General features: G+C 37.3%; 1 protein-coding gene across 1 annotated transcript in view; it reads left to right on the forward strand.

Moving 5' to 3' along the window:
- Positions 1-677: 677 nt before the first annotated feature.
- LOC140229693 (uncharacterized) overlaps positions 678-18,175 on the forward strand; it is a 116,050-nt gene continuing 98,552 nt past the window's right edge. The window contains exon 1 of the mRNA XM_072309936.1: positions 678-764. The gene's annotated coding sequence lies outside the window, so the exon portion shown is untranslated. The remainder of the gene's footprint in view (positions 765-18,175) is intronic.

Below are 18,175 nucleotides of genomic sequence, written 5' to 3' on the forward strand. Positions count from 1 at the left end.
TCTCTTTTCTTCCGACGGATCGGTCAACTCTACGGCATTGCGAAATAACATTATGGTCTGACGCGTGATGTCAGAGACGTTGTTCCTGATTGGACGGCATCTTGATTCCATATGCACAGTGGGAGGGTACTTCCAACAGAGAAATTAGAATATAGCATCTCTCATTGGACGCCTGTCTCATTGTAGTAAAATTATCCGCTACGCACCGGCGTGCGCAGCCACTAGGCAACAAATTCTATTTTTACTCGACCAATGCACCCGTACTATTGGTTCGTGATCCTGCGATATGTTTATATCCTTTCTCCCGAGCAAATTTGTCGAATTTTGTGGCGTTGAGGTACATATACCCTCTGCAAATAGAAAGGGAATGTTCATGGGCATCTCTACACCTGTGTAGATGAGAAATTATCCCCGATTAAGCAGCAGAAAACGTAGGCCCGATAAAATCGATTCGCTTGTTGGAGCAAGCGGGGCAATATATTCACCACCGCTGGGATTTAAAGGTCACGATAATAGTAATTATGCAAATTATGTTTGTGTCGCAATGAAAGATTAATAAACATAAGTTGATCTATTAGACACTGACCAATAGACTATCTGATAAATATTCATGAGAAAATACGAACCAATCAGCAAACTCTTCCATGACACTGTCGTACCCATTCACCATTTTTAGAGCGAGGTGCCTATGTCGAAGACAAGAACGTAGGAGCACCTAAATTCGACGGACTAAGCTACGATAGCCTTCACACGACTCAACAAAGGTAATATTTTGAAACTATCTCTTATCTAGAATCATGAAAAGTAGTGTATGTGAAGTTTCGTGATGATATGACAAAGTTACAGTAGTTTTAGTACGGCCATGTCGAGCGTAGTGAATGTGAAGTATTGTACTACGCCGGCCGAAGTCCGTCGCGTACGGTACTACATCGGCCACCCCGCTCGTACGACTGGCTAGCTGGCTGGCTATGTACCATGATACTGCCTAATATAATGACTGTCGCTCAGCTGATAGGGAGCGACACCAACCGGACTTCCACCAACCGGACTGAAAGTTCACAAAACCGAAAACAGACAGGTAAGCCCACGTAGATATAGCGGGTTTCCTCTTAGAAGCACTAGGGCAGCACCCTAACAGCACCCCGAGCACATACGATTACGAACACTCAATTGTCTCTCTTCTCTCTTTTTTGGACAGTATTGATATTTGTTTTTCTTCCTTTGAAAGTGGACCAACAGGCCTGGAAAACGCCTATTTAAGGCATGTAACCCCCATCTCTGAAACTTGAAAAAGGAACAATGTCGGACTCCTCCGGAGAGGAGGCCTACGAAGAATATGCTTCTTTTATGGCCTCCCCCAATCCTGATACTCCTGTAGAAAATCTACGGCCCTCCCTCTCCATGATCCATAGACGTAAAGATAGATCTAGTGATAGTAACCAGGACGAAGATGTTGACCATTATGAAGAAGGCGTGTGGAAGACTGTTGGTAGAAAAAAGAAAGAAAGACAAAATACTGGTGGGTCAGATGACTCCCATAATACCAGGAAAAAAAGACCAAGACGTTCGTCGTCTGTCTCCACGACAAGATCAAATACTGCAGAAAATGAAACCCACACTAACAACCAAAAACATCCGCAAAGGTCTACTCAAACTCACAACCAATCGGTAGTAATTTCTGCCCTGGAAAACAAGAACATTTGCTCCCTGAATTCCCTCAAAATTGCACGGGAAATACACTCATATGTTGGGGATGTGCAGTCTATGAAAAGATGCAAAAATCGCACACTACTCATCAAGTGTAAAACCACACAACAGGTATCTAAATTTCTCGAGCTGACGGAGTTCGGGGGAATGTCGGTTTGTGTAAAAGTCTACGAGCCTTTCGAAAACATTTCACGTGGTGTTATACATCAGGTAGATACGGAGCTAACAGACGAAGAAATCCTAGACAACCTAAAGACACAAAAGGTAGAAAGAGTGAAACGCTTCATGAAGAAAAGAAACGGGGCTTTGCAAGCCACCGGGTCGGTTCTGTTATCATTCAGTAGCAAAGAACTTCCAGAATCCATTCAACTTGGTTACGAACACCACAAGGTCTCTTCATACACCCCACCACCAATTAGATGTTTTAAATGTCAACGATTGAACCACACCCAAGACTCTTGTAATTCAAAAACGCAAGTTTGTGTCCGCTGTGGCGGCCCTCATTCCTTCGATGAATGTAAATCAAAAGAAAACCCAAAATGTGTACGATGTGGTCAGGATCATTCAGCCGCGTACAAAGGGTGCCCAAAATACAAAGAAGCGCGGGAAATACAAAACATTAGGTACCAAGAACGCGTCTCTTACGCAGACGCAGCGAAGCTATATAATCGCACCAAGCAGACTACACTTACCGAGGAAGTAGTAAAACAGGCTGAAAGCCACACTGCCAATGTTCAGAACACCATTGACCCAAACCCCCATACTCGAAATAGGAACAATGGAGAGAAGTTTAACAAAACGGCAATGCCCGCTACCCAAGAACCTACCCCAGTGGATTCTCTCTGTGAAAAGGCAAATGAAAACCATACATCAGTGAGAACAGAGAAGGTGGGAAATACAAAGCCGAACAACAACTTTATCGTCCATGTTGACTTCACTAAATTTCTGTCGTTTTTTGTCTTTATCATCAACAATTTAGATTCACACAAATCACATTCAAACAGAATCAAACTTGTGGTTGATGCAGCGATTGCGTTCCTGGATATAGATTCTGTCAAACCAGAGGATATCCATCTATTACTGTCAGACCTGAAAGTATAAACGATGACGGCCCGACTACTTCCCATAATCGCCATAATATTATTACAGTGGAACTCACAGAGTTTTAACGCTCACGGTTTTGAATTTATTCAATATTTAACAAAGTCAAATTCCCAATGTACGCCGGTACATGTTATATGTTTACAGGAAACCTGGTTCCATGATCTAAATATTGTTCATATTCCTCGCTACCACTGCATACCCCGAAACAGGGATACCCCACGGGGAGGTTGCGCTATCTATATCCATGAGTCAATCCCTTTCCAAGTTATCGACTGTAATGTGAAAGCAGAATGTCAACAAGTAGATATTTTTATTGATAAATCCATACTCTCGATAATAAATTTTTATAATCCTTGTTCGACTTTGACAGAGACCAAGTTACAGAGCCTCATAGATAAATCCAGGAGAAGATTATTCCTTTGCGGAGATTTCAATAGCCATAATGTTCTGTGGGGCAGTGATCACACTGATAAAAACGGAGATGTAGTTGAGAATTTCATAGCGAAAAATGATTTAGTGCTACTGAATGACGGCGCCCCCACGCGGTTAGATCCCCGCAGTGGAAACTTTTCTAGCCTTGATCTGACCTTAGTGTCAAAGGACCTCGGCGCACGTTGTAATTGGTTTGCTACAACACAGAATCACGGAAGTGATCATTATGTTATCCGTACCACCATCAAGATGTCAGGTACTTCCCCCGAAGTCAATGAATCTGGAAATAATGGAAGACATATTTGGTCATTCCTGAATGCTAACTGGAATTTGTACTCTGAGAAAATCTGTACTGTATTCTGTGCTGAGAACAATCCTATGTCTCGTGAAAGTACTGTTCAAGAGCAGTATGATTCGTTTATCGAGAAGGTTTTTTGTACTGCAAATGATATGTTTAAGTTACACGATATGAAAACAGTAAAAAGAAGGCCGACACCATGGTGGAATAACGAGTGTAAGAGAGCTGTGAAAACACGAAATAAAGCCAAAAATAGATTTGAGAAAACATTACTTCATTCGGATTTGCAAATATACCTTCGCAAAAAGGCAATAGCACAACGAATAATAAGACAAGCAAAACATTCCCATTGGAGAAGTTTTTGTGAAACACTAAACCGTTTCACCCCGATTGGGAAAGTATGGAATAAAATAAAGTCAATGAACGGTAATATCTCCGGGGTAAATAAAAGGACCCCTGCTTTTATTTTTGAAGACCGAGTTGTTGCTGATGATAAGGAAAAGGCAGAGGAGTTAGCAAGGATGTACACATCATTCCATCCGCCAAATGCTCAAAATTTGCAAAAGCAAATAGATACGTTGGAGTCTTATATTGACTTTAATGAATACGATAAATATGAAATTGTAAATGAAGATTTTACTATTTCTGAATTGTTTACGGCGATTAAGGCCACTAAAAATACAGCGCCAGGGCATGATTATATCTGCCAACCTTTGATTACACACCTTCCTGAGTGTGCCTTATATAATTTGTTACGAATTTTCAATCTTATTTGGAAAACATCCGTGCTGCCACAAGGATGGACCCATTCAATCATCAACCCGATTCTGAAACAAGACTCAGACCCATCAAAACCCTCGTCATACAGACCAATATCTCTGACTTCGGTGATGTGTAAGTTGATGGAACGTATGATTAATAACAGATTGTTGTGGATAATAGAGAAATATCAGTTATTATCCCCTAATCAGTTTGGTTTTAGAAGTCATAGAAGCACAATGGACGCGATCGTTAGTTTAGAAAATGATGTACATAAAGGTTTGGTAAATAAGGAATATGTTATATCTTGTTTTTTGGATTTTGAAAAAGCTTATGATGTGTTGTACAGAGAAGTAATTATTTATAAGATGCACAAGATGGGTTTCCGTGGAAGAATTATTACATGGATACATAGTTTTTTGAATAACAGAACAATTCAAGTTAAGCTTAACAATGTTTTGTCCGATACATTTGTGTCTGACTATGGTTTACCTCAAGGCAGTGTTATCAGCCCGACATTATTCAACATAATGCTGAGTGATTTGAATGATGGACTAAACAAGGTTAATGCCTCCTTGTACGCTGATGATGTAGCGATATGGTGTGTAAATAAAAATTTTGATTTTTGTGTGAAGAAAGTTCAAACAGCTCTTGATTTTATATCTGAATGGTGCCATAATTGGGGCATGATATTATCAACGAAGAAGTCATGCGCTGTTGTATTTAGCAACAGAAGAATACCAAAGGCATGTATTAGATTAGGTGCTGAGCCCATGGAAGTTAAAAAGGAGTTTAGATATCTCGGTGTGTGGTTTGATTATAAGTTAACTTGGAAGAGTAATATAGAATCAATTATAATAAGATGTAAGAAAAGAATGAATTTGCTGAGGAGTTTAGCTGGCACTGACTGGGGAGCTGATACAGCAACTCTACTTGTAGTTTACAGAGCACTTATTCGATCTATTTTGGATTATGGGTGTATTGTATATGATTCAGCCCCTAAATATCAAAAGGATAGATTACAATCAATTCAATATCAATGTTTGAAGATTATCACAGGAGCCGTTGTAACTACCTCAACTGATGCACTCCAAATAGAGTGTGGGGAGATGCCCCTGGATTTACGAAGGCAATATTTTACTGATTTATTTAAATTCCACATTCAAGCGCAAAATGCAAATCATCCTTTAAAATCACTCCTGTTACCTTGCTGGCAATACGAAACATGTCACTGGAAAGCTGGCAGAGAACCAGTTGCAATGAGATTCACTACTTTAGATGAAAGCATCGAACATTTTAACAGTTGTATTAGAGGTATTCCTTTTTGGCACTTGGTTGCACCACATATTTCTTATTATATTAAGAAAAGAATAGCCAATAAGAAAGATGTTAATGAGTATGATTTGCGAGAGATGATGTTAGAGTATATTAATAATGAAAGGAAAAATTTTTTAACGATTTATACAGATGGTTCTTCCAAACAAGAGAATAAAGTATCTTCTTCTGCTTTTTATGTACCACAATATAAATATGGTAAAGCGTTCCGGATCCCTCCCGTTTCAGTATACAGATCGGAACTCATAGCCATCCTAATGGCCCTGGAATGGTTAGAAGTGAACCATATAATCCAAACACCTGTGTTGATCTTAACTGATTCTTTATCTGCATTACAGGCAATAGAACATCGAGATTCTTCTTCTGTTGTTTTTGAAATTCTGTGCAAAATTACACATTTATATAGAAAAGGCACAAATTTGTTTTTTGAGTGGGTCCCCTCTCATTGTGGAATATCAGGTAATGAGAGAGCTGATACTCTTGCCAAATCAGGACTCGCACACCAAGAAGTTGATTTGCAAGTCTCTTATACGGTGACAGAATTACGTGGTTATATGTTGAATTTTTACACCGGGATCTGGTGTACGAGATGGGAAAATTCACAACATGGAAGGCATCTTTATACCATTCAGCCTACACCATATGCGAAATTTAAATCATTCTGTAAAAATAGAAAAGATGAATGTGTATTACATCGACTAAGACTTGGAAAATGTAGGCTTAATTATTATTTGTGTAAAATAGGAAAACATGATAATGGACAATGTGATACTTGTAAAGAACAAGAGACTATCTCTCATGTTCTGATGTATTGTAAAGAATACTCCAGAGAACGAAAGTTTTTATGCAAACGTCTAAAGATATCATCTGATGCTCTCACATTACAACATTTGCTCCAAAATGACGAACTCCGCCAAGAATGTGTTTTATTCTTTTTGAAATCCACGGGCATATATGCCAGAATATGATTTTTTTTTTCTTTCTTTCAAGAAACATATTTATCGGGGACTGATGTGTCAAGTCTCATTTCATCTCCTCTGTGTTCTTTTCTCTTATTTTCTTATTTCTACCTAATGAGAAGATAATCAGGAGGAATAGTATATAACGTAACATCATTGATGCACAGCACAGCACTGCACTTACCCGCTATTGGGCTTGTCTGTTTGTATTTTGTGGTTAGAATTATATAGCTAGGTAATATGTTTTGTTTAGCATGGTGTATACAAATCGGGAAACTGTATTGCAAAATAATGTGTTGGGTGGAGCGCCCTCGTTGCAAATGAGTGGTCTAGGTCATGCGCGATCGGCCGAGAAGCCTGCTCAACATTACCGAGCCGGGCTGACCAGATTTTGCGAGCCTTTACGAGGTGTTTTTCTCTATCTCAACCTTTATGCGTACAGATTGCTCCCCGCGCTTAATTATAATAATGATTATTATTTTATTTATATTACAATGGAATTATTATTCTTTCCGTTGTCGAAAAATGAGTGTGATTCCTTTTATATATGAGATAAAAGGCGTAAATATTCAATATTGAATGACGCGCCTTTAAGCACCAACAACAACATGATAGGGCGCTAAGTGTGTGATACACGTATGGAACCGTACCGTAGAAAGCTCGCTTATCACTGTACCTGCGAAGTGATCAGTGAGCAGTAGAGGCAAGGCGGCGAGTGGCCCGTTACTAAGATGCTTACCACCCCGTTGCCGATGATAGGAAGTAATACAATAGGGCCTCCATATAGTAAGTACAAAGTAAATGTTTCATTTGACGGTCTACAGTTTATGCTGTAACTTTACTGTTTGTGTGTAGCCCCGTAAACTAGTGCTGGCGTTAGCTGAGATGTGGTATATTCTTGCAAACTGACTTGTTTGCAAATTGTACTAGAAGCTGTCGCAATTGCCTAGCCTGTGACTGTGGTCTGTGTATATGGTGTAGAAAGTCTCTAACTTGACTCTACACGCGCAAAGTATCACTGCACTACAGCCATATTGTAACATGTTTGCAGACATGATAGTGAGAATTAGCTCTAGAGAAGCAAACTAAGGAATAATCATGAACGTTTGGATTAGTAAACAATTAGAATCAAGTCCGTTTCAACATAAGCTTGAAAGAAGAGTCTATGCCTGTTCAATTTGAATTGGGTTTTCATCGAGAAGTGCAGACATGTTTATTGTTATTGTAAGACTAAGAGCTTAGAATAGATTAACGGGTTAATTGTTCTATGAATGAGGGGCAAATGTGAATTTGTAGTATTGTACTACGTGAAATTGTGCCACTTTCGACAGAAAATGTGGCGGGCTTTGTTGCCATTTTATATCTAACAACGTTACTAATTGATGTTAATCGTAGAAAACGACAAGTTACATTAAATAATGTAGGGGGCCTAAACATGAGCCAGTTTGCCAAAGCTCAGTAGAAGGTACGATATTGTCCAATATGCTAAATTGAATTTGCCCTTGTTCAGGTGGAGCATGTACAAATGTAGATGGTCGTGTTTAACTTATGTCTTGTAGAAATCTGTCGAATGAGCGTACCCCAGAAATCTTTTAGTCATCATCAACATCTGGAGCTCGGACTTGAGTCAGATGTGACATTGATAATTTTCTGAGATTGATGAGACTGCATTATCCATCTTTTGACTCCTTATCTTTTTTTTTTGTCTTAATTGCATCTACACACCTGCAACAGCAACAACAAGAAAAGCAGTAAAGAATAAGACTATAAAATCTTGACAGTCTCGTAGAATAGTCAAAACCATACTCTGGAGATGCAGCTCACTACTTTGTAGTGGCAGGGACCTCCCTGGTAGTAGACACCTACATGTACTGCATGTAGCTGCAAAAAAGCACTAGCTTCAACAATTTTGACTATTGTGAAATTCTAATGTCAGGATCTTGCATAAATCATTTTGGAAAATCCATTTTGATCATGGCCAAATGTAAACCATGTGAGCCATTCTTGGCCAATTCAATCCAACAGCAAGAAAAATGTTTTGATGTTTACCAACAGATAGTTGTGATATTGTTTACCACTCTTTGCAGGAAGAATGTAGGTATTTTGGAATGTTGTAGGCAAGTTGAAACTTGCCCTAATAGGTGATGTCTGCATACTGGGTCAAGTCAGGTCAAACTGTTGTCCGACCAAAAACTTCAGTGGCTTCAGTTTCTTTAGTTTGAGGAGACTAGCTTACAAAGCGGGCTATGCACACTTAGACTTTCTATTGTGTTATGTAGAAATTTGTTGCGAGTTGAGAAACTAGTTTCATACACTGTAAGACTGTTTCCCCCACTTTATTCGACCAGGAGCCAAATTGAATAGTTGTAGTCCTATTGTTTCATCTTTCACATAACACAGCTCTGCTCGAGGGAAGCATGCTTGGAAACATTAGAAAAGAAAAAAAAAATGTTGCATGTGTAATATTGTACTAGTACTCATGCTGCTGCTGACCATTTAGTTTTCCTGATACTCTACAAGCAGTGAGCCAAGTAGATAATTTTTTTTTTTCTTTTACTATGATGATCTTCTCTGGGATGGAGTCGTTACTGGCACTGGCCACATGTTTTCTAAATGGAAAACGCAGGGAGTCAAGTCATGGATGGAGGCCGAACAAAGCAAACAAGGACTGTTTGTACGCTCGGAAGTTATCGCGTCTGCTGAACATGCACTGTGTGCCAACGATGTACAACTGCATAATTACTAAATGGTTTTGATAGATTTAGGAGATTTGGGGAAGAAATGGTAAAGGGTTTGTTGACTGGAACAAAACAACATAAAGAAAGAAAAAAGGAAAGAAAGAAAGAAAGAAAACAGAAGTGATGATCAGGGTTGAAGGCTGTCTCATTGTAGGTATGCTCTAGCTTTGATGGGTTAAACAGCAGCAACAACAAAGTTTCGATATATCGTGTTCCTGACATGATGGGAAAGCGCTGCAGACCACAAATTGTGTAATTTAGGGTATTACATGAACATTGTATGAATAGGGACAATGCAAGAAAATGTTGCGATGCTACACAATTGTTATGAAAAGAAAAAAGCAACGCATCATTCTCTGCTTTGAATTATATCCATGTTATTTGCTTGAGTGTATTTTCATCATCCTTTTTGTGACAGGTATATCTTTTTTTTTTTTTTTTTTTGGCTTGTACTTTTGAAACTAACATCCCACAAGTATAATCAATCCCATGAAACAAAAAGTACTTATTTGTTCAGAACAGTATTGGATGTTTTGAAATCCAGAGCAAGGGCAATGTTTATGAACCTGACAGTTATTGATGGTCTTTCATTGCAGGTGTGTATCATATGTGTGCCCAGAAATTTTCCATTCATTTGCTAGTTTATATGTACATGTCTGTTTTAAAATTTTAGCATACTCTGCCAGTTCATCCAGCTGGTAGCATATTTGTGAAATGCTTGGCAGGACGCTGCAAGCTTACTACAGGCCCCTCTTCAAGATCTGCAATGTTGAGGGAAGTAACGTTGGTTTCTCTCATACCAACCATCTTTTTGCAAAATCTAGTAACAACAACCTGTGTGCAGGCTTAGCAGGTTACTTGGAGGTCATGGGAAAGAATAGAAAGAAGCAAGAAAGGAAAAGAGAAACAATACTCCCTTGAAGAGAAGGCCATGCCTCATATTCCATCTAAGTTTACTTGACAGTAGCATTCAACAAGTAAATTCATTTAGCAAAAGTTCAGTAAAGTTATCGTAAAGGTTAAAAAACTATGGGATATCAAAAGTTTTGCATGTTTTCTTGACTGTTTTCTGTATCATAAAGATGAAGACTATCCCTTTATTTTATGCACTTGTAATGTATACATTTTTTTTTTTTTGGGGGGGGGGGCGGGGGGGGGGGGGTAATGCAGCAGTTTTGTATTTAAAGTCTGCCACTACTATACAACTATTATTATTAGATAGATATTAAAAGATCATTCCCTCCATTTTAATTCCGGGCAAAAAAAGAGAAGAAGATGATTATATCTGGGAATTAGGTCCTATTATTTGCTCACTGGACACTTGCTGCAGGACAAGAAATAATGCCCTTTTTACAGTGTTAAAGGATGACATCAGCATGCAACTGAAGATAAATTCAAAGGCAATGATTTGTGTATATGCCATTCTGCAGCCCCTTGCTAACAATGCAGATGAAAAAAAGACAGCTGTAGTGCTTCAAAATAGTTCTAAAATATGTGAGTTAGGCATAGAATAACCAATATGAAGAGGTCAATCAGTAAAATCCTTGTCAAGTATTGTCAAATAATCGAAATGTGAACAATAGTTTCACTAAAAACTGTTTCCAGAATAACCCGTCACCATGACAATCTATTCAGAAGATTAATTAAATCTCATTATATTTTCAGCTTTACTACAAAATTTTTTTGTACAGTAGGATGTTTTGTGATACAGCTGAACGAAATACAACATAGTTATGCATCAATGTGATAATTTGAACATTGTTTAATCACTACCTCCACTGAAAATAGTGGCTTTAACCTGTGCTCTGTTAACCCTCCTTAAGCCAGTGGCACTCACTGTGAATGACTACGCCCCTTTGTTATTTCTAGGAAACTTGTACTGAGCCATGTTTTTTTTTGTTGTTTTTTTTTTCTCCATAGACCAGAATACAAAATAAGCACTAAAACCACTTGGGGATTTCACAGTTTTTAAAGCAGAGACATAAAAAATAGTAAACCTATAACATATTTGTGGTATTAAAAGAATAATCTATTATTAAAAGAATAATCTAGATGCAAAAAAAAAAAGAGAAAAAAAAAAGAAAGAAAGAAAGAAAGGGAAAAAAGAAAACCCCCGGTGGCAAACCAAGCTCTGCTCCTGAAATGCTATTAAAATCATGTCATTGTGCTGGTGACTATCCCTTCCAAGGTTGGTTTTTCTTTGTGTGGATGTGTGATGACAAGTTATCCGAAGAGTTAACTCCAGCCTTGAAATTTGTCATGGTGCTGACACGGTACCATATTCCTTGGCAACCAGGACGTGTTTAGCAGCCAACAGGAAAAAGACGGTCCAAGTATTTACTTGCCATTTACCATGAAAGCCAGCGGCATGACAGATAACGAATTAAATTACTCACATGATGGAATATTTGCATGGTGGAAAAATTTCAATTCAGTACTTCATCTGTGCCAAATGTATGATCATTAGCCGTTGTATAGAATGTTTTTGAAATACATTTAATGGAGAAAAAGTGAAGACTTTAGAGTGACTTGACAAGGCCTTTAACTGTGTCATTAAAATCTTTACACCCACATAAAAAAATACTGAATTCTCAACCTGTAGTGATTGCATTCTGAAAGCGATTCAATCAGATTTACCTTTTCAATGACCAAGCACAATGATCGGGTCACTAAATGTGGGAGGGAAAAAAAAAAACAAAAACAGAAAAGATGTGTGGATGTGTGTGTGTGTGTGTGTGTGTGTGTGTGTGTGTGTAGGGGGGGGGGGGGTTGTGAGGCAGCTTAAAAGCACACCCTGTGCTGTAGATTACAAAATATTTAGATGAATTGTGCCAGATATTGTTGAGTAGTGTGTGCTTGAGTGACTGTGCAACAACCCATGAAATTTGTATGGCTAGAGTCTGTATTGATCACCCACAAGTAGGTATTTATGAGTGAGTTGTTTTATTTAAATATAGATATGACATGGTATTGCTATGGGGGTTTTCAACAATCAATGATCTTTCTTTATTATTTCTCTTTTTACCATACACTCTATTTTTCCTTTTGTATATTTTTGTCCCTTGATCTCTGTTATCATGTTTTAAACTAGGTTTAGTAGTAGCAGTGATTATAATGACAGTCAAAATACAATGTGTGTATCAGCTGTTGTAATAGGCAGACTGTTAATTATAAGAATGATGATATGAATAATACTATGTAATGATAATCATAATTATGATGATAATAATGAGAGTAAAAATGATAATAGTAATAGTAAATGATAATGCCTGTAGTATTATTATGAGGAGTAGTTGTAAAGTGAAACTTAGCAAGTATTCATAGTATATAAATGCATCGGTACTAGTTCTTACAGTTCTTTTAAGACAATTAAACTGGCAAACGATTATGCAAAGGAGGCAATACTAAACGTATCTTATTATAAATTGATCAATGATATGGTGCCAGTGTATTTAAAAGAAATAGTTGTCTTTCGTAATGTCAATTTGTGAACTCGATATGCACTCTCTTGCCCACTAAAAATCAATACACCCGTACGGAATATTATAAAAGATCTCTGCATTATCAAGGGTCAAACCTTTGGAACAACTTGCCTCTTTTTATGCAAGTTTTGTCATCTTTTCCTACATTTAAAAAGCAGAGACCGGAGTAGAATCTTATCTCTCAAGTTTTAACCCTATTGTGATTTTTTACTAGGAAAAACAGGGTGCAATACAACAACAAAACAAATGATATGTCAGTTCCCAGTGTCACAGAAATAAACATACATGTTTATTTCTGTGACACCCGGAACTGACATATCATTTGTTTTCTTCTTGTTATACAATGTAGTTGTTTTTTAACTCACATTTTATATTCTCACGGTTTCTTTCTTACGTATTCATGCTGTATTTTTCTCATAGTATAATTTTGTTACACTTCTTTTTTTTTTGTGCTATCTGGTTGATATGTTTACGTTTATTTTGATTGTAACGTTGTGCATTTGAATATATGTTTTTGTATCTTTTTATTGTGCAGGGCCCCTTGGTAGAGCAGTTTTTTTTTTTAACTGAAAGGGCTACCCTGTTGAAATAAAATGGAAATAAAATAAATAAATACTATTACTCCCGTACATCCCTTATTGACTGGTAGTTCAGTAGTAGTCAATATAGGAGTGCCATACCTAGTTCAATAATAGGACCACCTCCTCAGAAAAAAAAAAAATCAGCAAGGCTTTCTTGCCCTCCACAATTATTTGTTATTGAAGCATATATTATTTCTTTTCAGAGCAAAATGTGCTCAGGAAATGTAGATCATTCAAAGATTTTTTAACATTGGCACAGTATCTGTAACCCGCTTATAAACACAACGAACAAAGGAAGACAACACGTTATCAGTGCGTGTACATGGTTGGGTGTGTGTTGTGTATGATGAGAGGGTGTGCATAATTTGACCAATAGAGTGCCTGGAAATCAAGACTACAGGAGAGGGGTGTGGCCCATTGTTGTTCCAGTTTTATGCTAGCCATAGACCTTGGAGCCAGACATTACTAAAACCCCTTCCTCAAAGAAACTCTGTGGCTTCAATAGGATGGAAGCTGTGTAGCCTGGGTCTAGGAAGATGCATTTTGTAGTGGCGTCTGAATTAATCATATTTAAAGACTTTACTGTAACTTATAGATGCTCAGTTTTCCACATAGCACATGTTCAATGCAAAATAAAGAAATCTGATATAAATGTTGTAACAACTACGACTATAAACGAAACTAGAATACATGCGCCGTAGAGCTGCAGATCTAATAGGAGAACCAGGATATTGAATATTAACCTTGAGGGGAAATATGTACTTGCTATTCTTTTTTTTTTTTTGCAAACAGCATACATTTCTAGTTGAGGTTGATGATGTCAATTATTGGGTCTTTTCCACTTTTTTATTCCCATTTTTTGTAGGGCCTACACCTTATGACAATCAGAAATTTGACTGGTCTTTAGATCTTTGTGACCATAATAGCAAATGCCTCAGTCATAACCAATTTGAAGTGATTTCATTGTGTGTAACTAGAAGTTTTATGTTGCAACTTTTTATTTGAGTACAGAGTGTGTACTCTTCACTATGAGGTGCAAAGAGAAAGTATTTGGAATTTGAGTGCAAATGTTTAAGACTTCATTTTATAGTAGATGACTATAAAGTAGTAGGAAAAAAACAAACAGATTGTACCTGAATGAAGACTACACGTAGTTATGGTGTGTAGCTTTACAGGGGATGAGGACATTTGGCTTTACTGTTCTACCAGCATTTAATGCAGTCTACGCAACCAGCAGTCTTCAAAATTGCACTATCCAGGCAAGGCTCATCGTATTATTTTACAGAGCTGTGCTGCCTGGTCAGCCTTTAAAGGGGAAATCCAGTCCAAATATAAGTTGGTCTGATTAGAAAGAGTAAAATAAGTTCAACGGTTTAATTTTGATCGAAATCGGATGAAAAATAAGGAAGTTATGACATTTTAAAGTTTTGCTTTTTTTTTTTTGGGGGGGGGGACAGTTCTTGAATAGTCAATATGAATATGCAAATGGCAAAGTGAGCATGTCATTCCCTTACAACTTACCATATAGTTTGTACATTAAATTTAGAAATTTCCAGGGTTTCATTCAAACGCAATTATGCCCGAGGCTCAAATCCTCATATATCTATAAAACTGATCACTATTATGAAGTTATTCAACCAGGAATAACATCATGTTTCAGACTTAAATGACAGAAATATTGAATTTTCGTCATTTTTTTTTTTTTTTTTTTACTTGATCAATGGAAAATTGTGAGGGTAGGACATGGTGTCTTCGATATCCCCTGTACAAGAACTTTTTGCGGAAATTAGCAAAACTTCAAAATGTCATAACTTTTTTATTTTTTCATCCGATTTCAGCCAAATTTTTTTACCATTGGACTTGAAAGATTTTACTCTTTTTTATCAGACTAACTTATATTTGGACTGGATTTCCTCTTTAACACCAGGAGCGTGACTTTTATGCCAGATTTTTGATGTGATCACATCAGAACCCAGCTCCCCTCCCCACAAAGAGTCGCTTTTGAGAAGCTGAAGAGCACATGCAAGGTCTCTCAACAATACCGTAGAATGTGACATCAAATTTGTATGTGTGGGACTATGGAAGTGACATGACGTATGTATGTCTGAACGTGGCTGTGCACTTGTAGACCTCTCTCTTTTATGATGGATACGGCGTGTGATTCATGTCCTGAATAGATGAGAGCAAGCAAGCGTGTCCCTCATTCTTAAAGGGGCACTTCAAGCTTGGTTCTACTTTCTAATAGTTCAAATAGCAAGAGAGTCTAGAGCATTCCTCAGAGGAATTAAATAAAGAGTAAAAGTAGAAGAATAAAAAACAAAACTTAAAAAGCATTCTGCCAAGCGGCTCATTTCTACCACTGATCTTGTTCTTCCATAGTGATCTACTGAAAATCATCTAATTTCCCAATTCACACCTCAGTGCACGTATCTGCATGCAAACCTCATATAGGCGCAGCTTGAACTCCCAAGTTCATTGTGACCCTATCTCCCAAAAGATCAAAAATCCTTCAAAGATTCATAGAAATCCTTCAAAAATCCATTAAAAAAAATCCTGGACCAGTACCAAAATTTATTCATCTGTTCCCTGTGTACCAGGTAATCAACTTTTCCTGCAAGTTTCTTTCAAATCCATCCAGAACTTTTTATTTTGTACACAAACGAAAACAAATTAACAGCAATGAAAACATATAATCCTCCTGCCGTGGCCGAGGTAAAAATGGCGACAGCTTATGAAGAAAAAGAAGAAGATAGAGAAAGTAAACGAAGAGGAGGAGAGTGAAATAAGTAAAAGGAAGAAGATCCTTTGATGGCATGGGACGAAACTAAGCTTTATGTACTGAACAAACAGACATTGTGGTAAAGCAGGAAGTGACAGGCGGATGATGAAAAGTTTCAAGTTCCTCCGTAGTTTTGGGAGCCACCAGAAAGGAAAATTGTAGGTATTTTGTAGGTAAGAACATTACAAAGTGGACGGTGAATTGCTCAAACGAGAAATTTTGTTATCGTATCAATAGTATTCACAAGGATCACATTCTGTCCTGAATATTGGTTACATATCAATTGGAAGAAGGAAGCATGCAGTCCCACAAAATGCATTCTAATAATTTTTAGGGGTGTACTAATGCCCCTCCCTGTTTTATTTATTTTTTATTCTTATTTTTTCTTTAAAGCCAGTGCTTCTCAACTGGACGTAATGCAGTGAAATTTCAGTTTGGATTTTATGGCATCATCATGGCCGGAAAAAAACAGAGTGATTAAGATTTTGGGGTCACTGAGGTCAGAGGAGATGGTTAAAGGCATGATATACCATTTGCAGATGAAACAAAAACCCAGCATTAGTGCTTCAAAATAGTTCTAAAATGTGAGTTTAAGATAGAAACAACCAATGTAAAAATTTGAACCAGTATAATGGATGTTAAGTATTGTTAAATGTACAAAATGTGAACAATAGTTAATAATAAGAATGTTTCCAGAGTAGACTGCCTACAGTTATGGTTTATCAAGAAATATCTCCTTATATTTTAGGTTTAATTGCGAACATTTTATGTGGTAGAATGTTTTGTGACACAACTGTCCTACACATATTCTATGCATCAAATGAGATATTTTGAAATTTTTTTAAATCACTGCTTCCAAAGGTAAACAGGACCTTTAAAAGTACATACCAGCTTGAGTTCAATGGCCAGCATGTCACATTTCCAAGCATCGTTTTAGAGAAGAAATACAGTAAAGACTTCAGTCCTGAAATGATAGTGCAGTTTGAAGGCAATAATGATTGCATTCCTAAAAGATGGGACATATGCTTGATGTCCACTAGTATGTAATGAGTGATTGTGAAATTCTACAATATTTCAGATAACGTGCATTGTTCAACGAACTGCAGTGGAACTTGGTACAGTTGTTGAGCTTGGATAGTGAAAGATATGATATGGTTTCTGTGGTTATTTGATAAAGTGTGAAAGGGTCAAAGGCCAGCGTATAGGCTTGTGACATTTGTATTTCTGAGAAAATCAGTCATTGTAGCTTTTATGAGCAAGATGTTGTGATGCTTTATGAACCATTTTCTGCACTCAAAGAGAGGCAGATTCCTGGGAAGCAGCGGAGTGATTATTACCATGCGCCAGATTTATTGGTGGACGTATGACTTGGAAAATTTCCATTGTAAAGATGGCAGGCCTTGATATGTCATTGATCCTAATTAGATGTTCAGCATAAAATGGGCAAATATTATACACTGTATAATAATAAATAATCATGGAGCTACTAACAGTAGCTCCATGGTATAATACAGTGTACCATAGATTATATTGATGATAATACTAATGAGAGATTAAAGTGTACCAATCCATTATACCCTTAGTATTACGTTTGCTATGTAGAATATACTTGAGACATGCCTTTTGCAAAATATTAGAATTTTTGTCACTGTGATTTTTATTTATTGGGGTTTAAATGTAAATTGCATAGAATAAAAAAACAAACACGACTTGAAATAGACTAGTCGATCACCTGATTCTTTCAATCAAATGATCGCACAGCCAATACTTTTTCCAAAGATCTCTTGAACTATAGTGTATAGTGATAAATGCAATGCACGCATGCACTTTGATCGATACCTAGCTAACCGATCAACATGGAATCTCGATATTATTCAAGGGACAGGCCAAAAAAACATAAAATATATAAAATATAATATATAGCTAGAACAAGCACACATCAGTACTGGCGATTATGGAGCAGAACTTGAATGCATGAAGTGCAAGTGCCAAATTGTTGTA

Source organism: Diadema setosum, chromosome 6 (genome assembly GCF_964275005.1).
Source record: "Diadema setosum chromosome 6, eeDiaSeto1, whole genome shotgun sequence".
Lineage (NCBI taxonomy): Eukaryota > Metazoa > Echinodermata > Echinoidea > Diadematoida > Diadematidae > Diadema > Diadema setosum.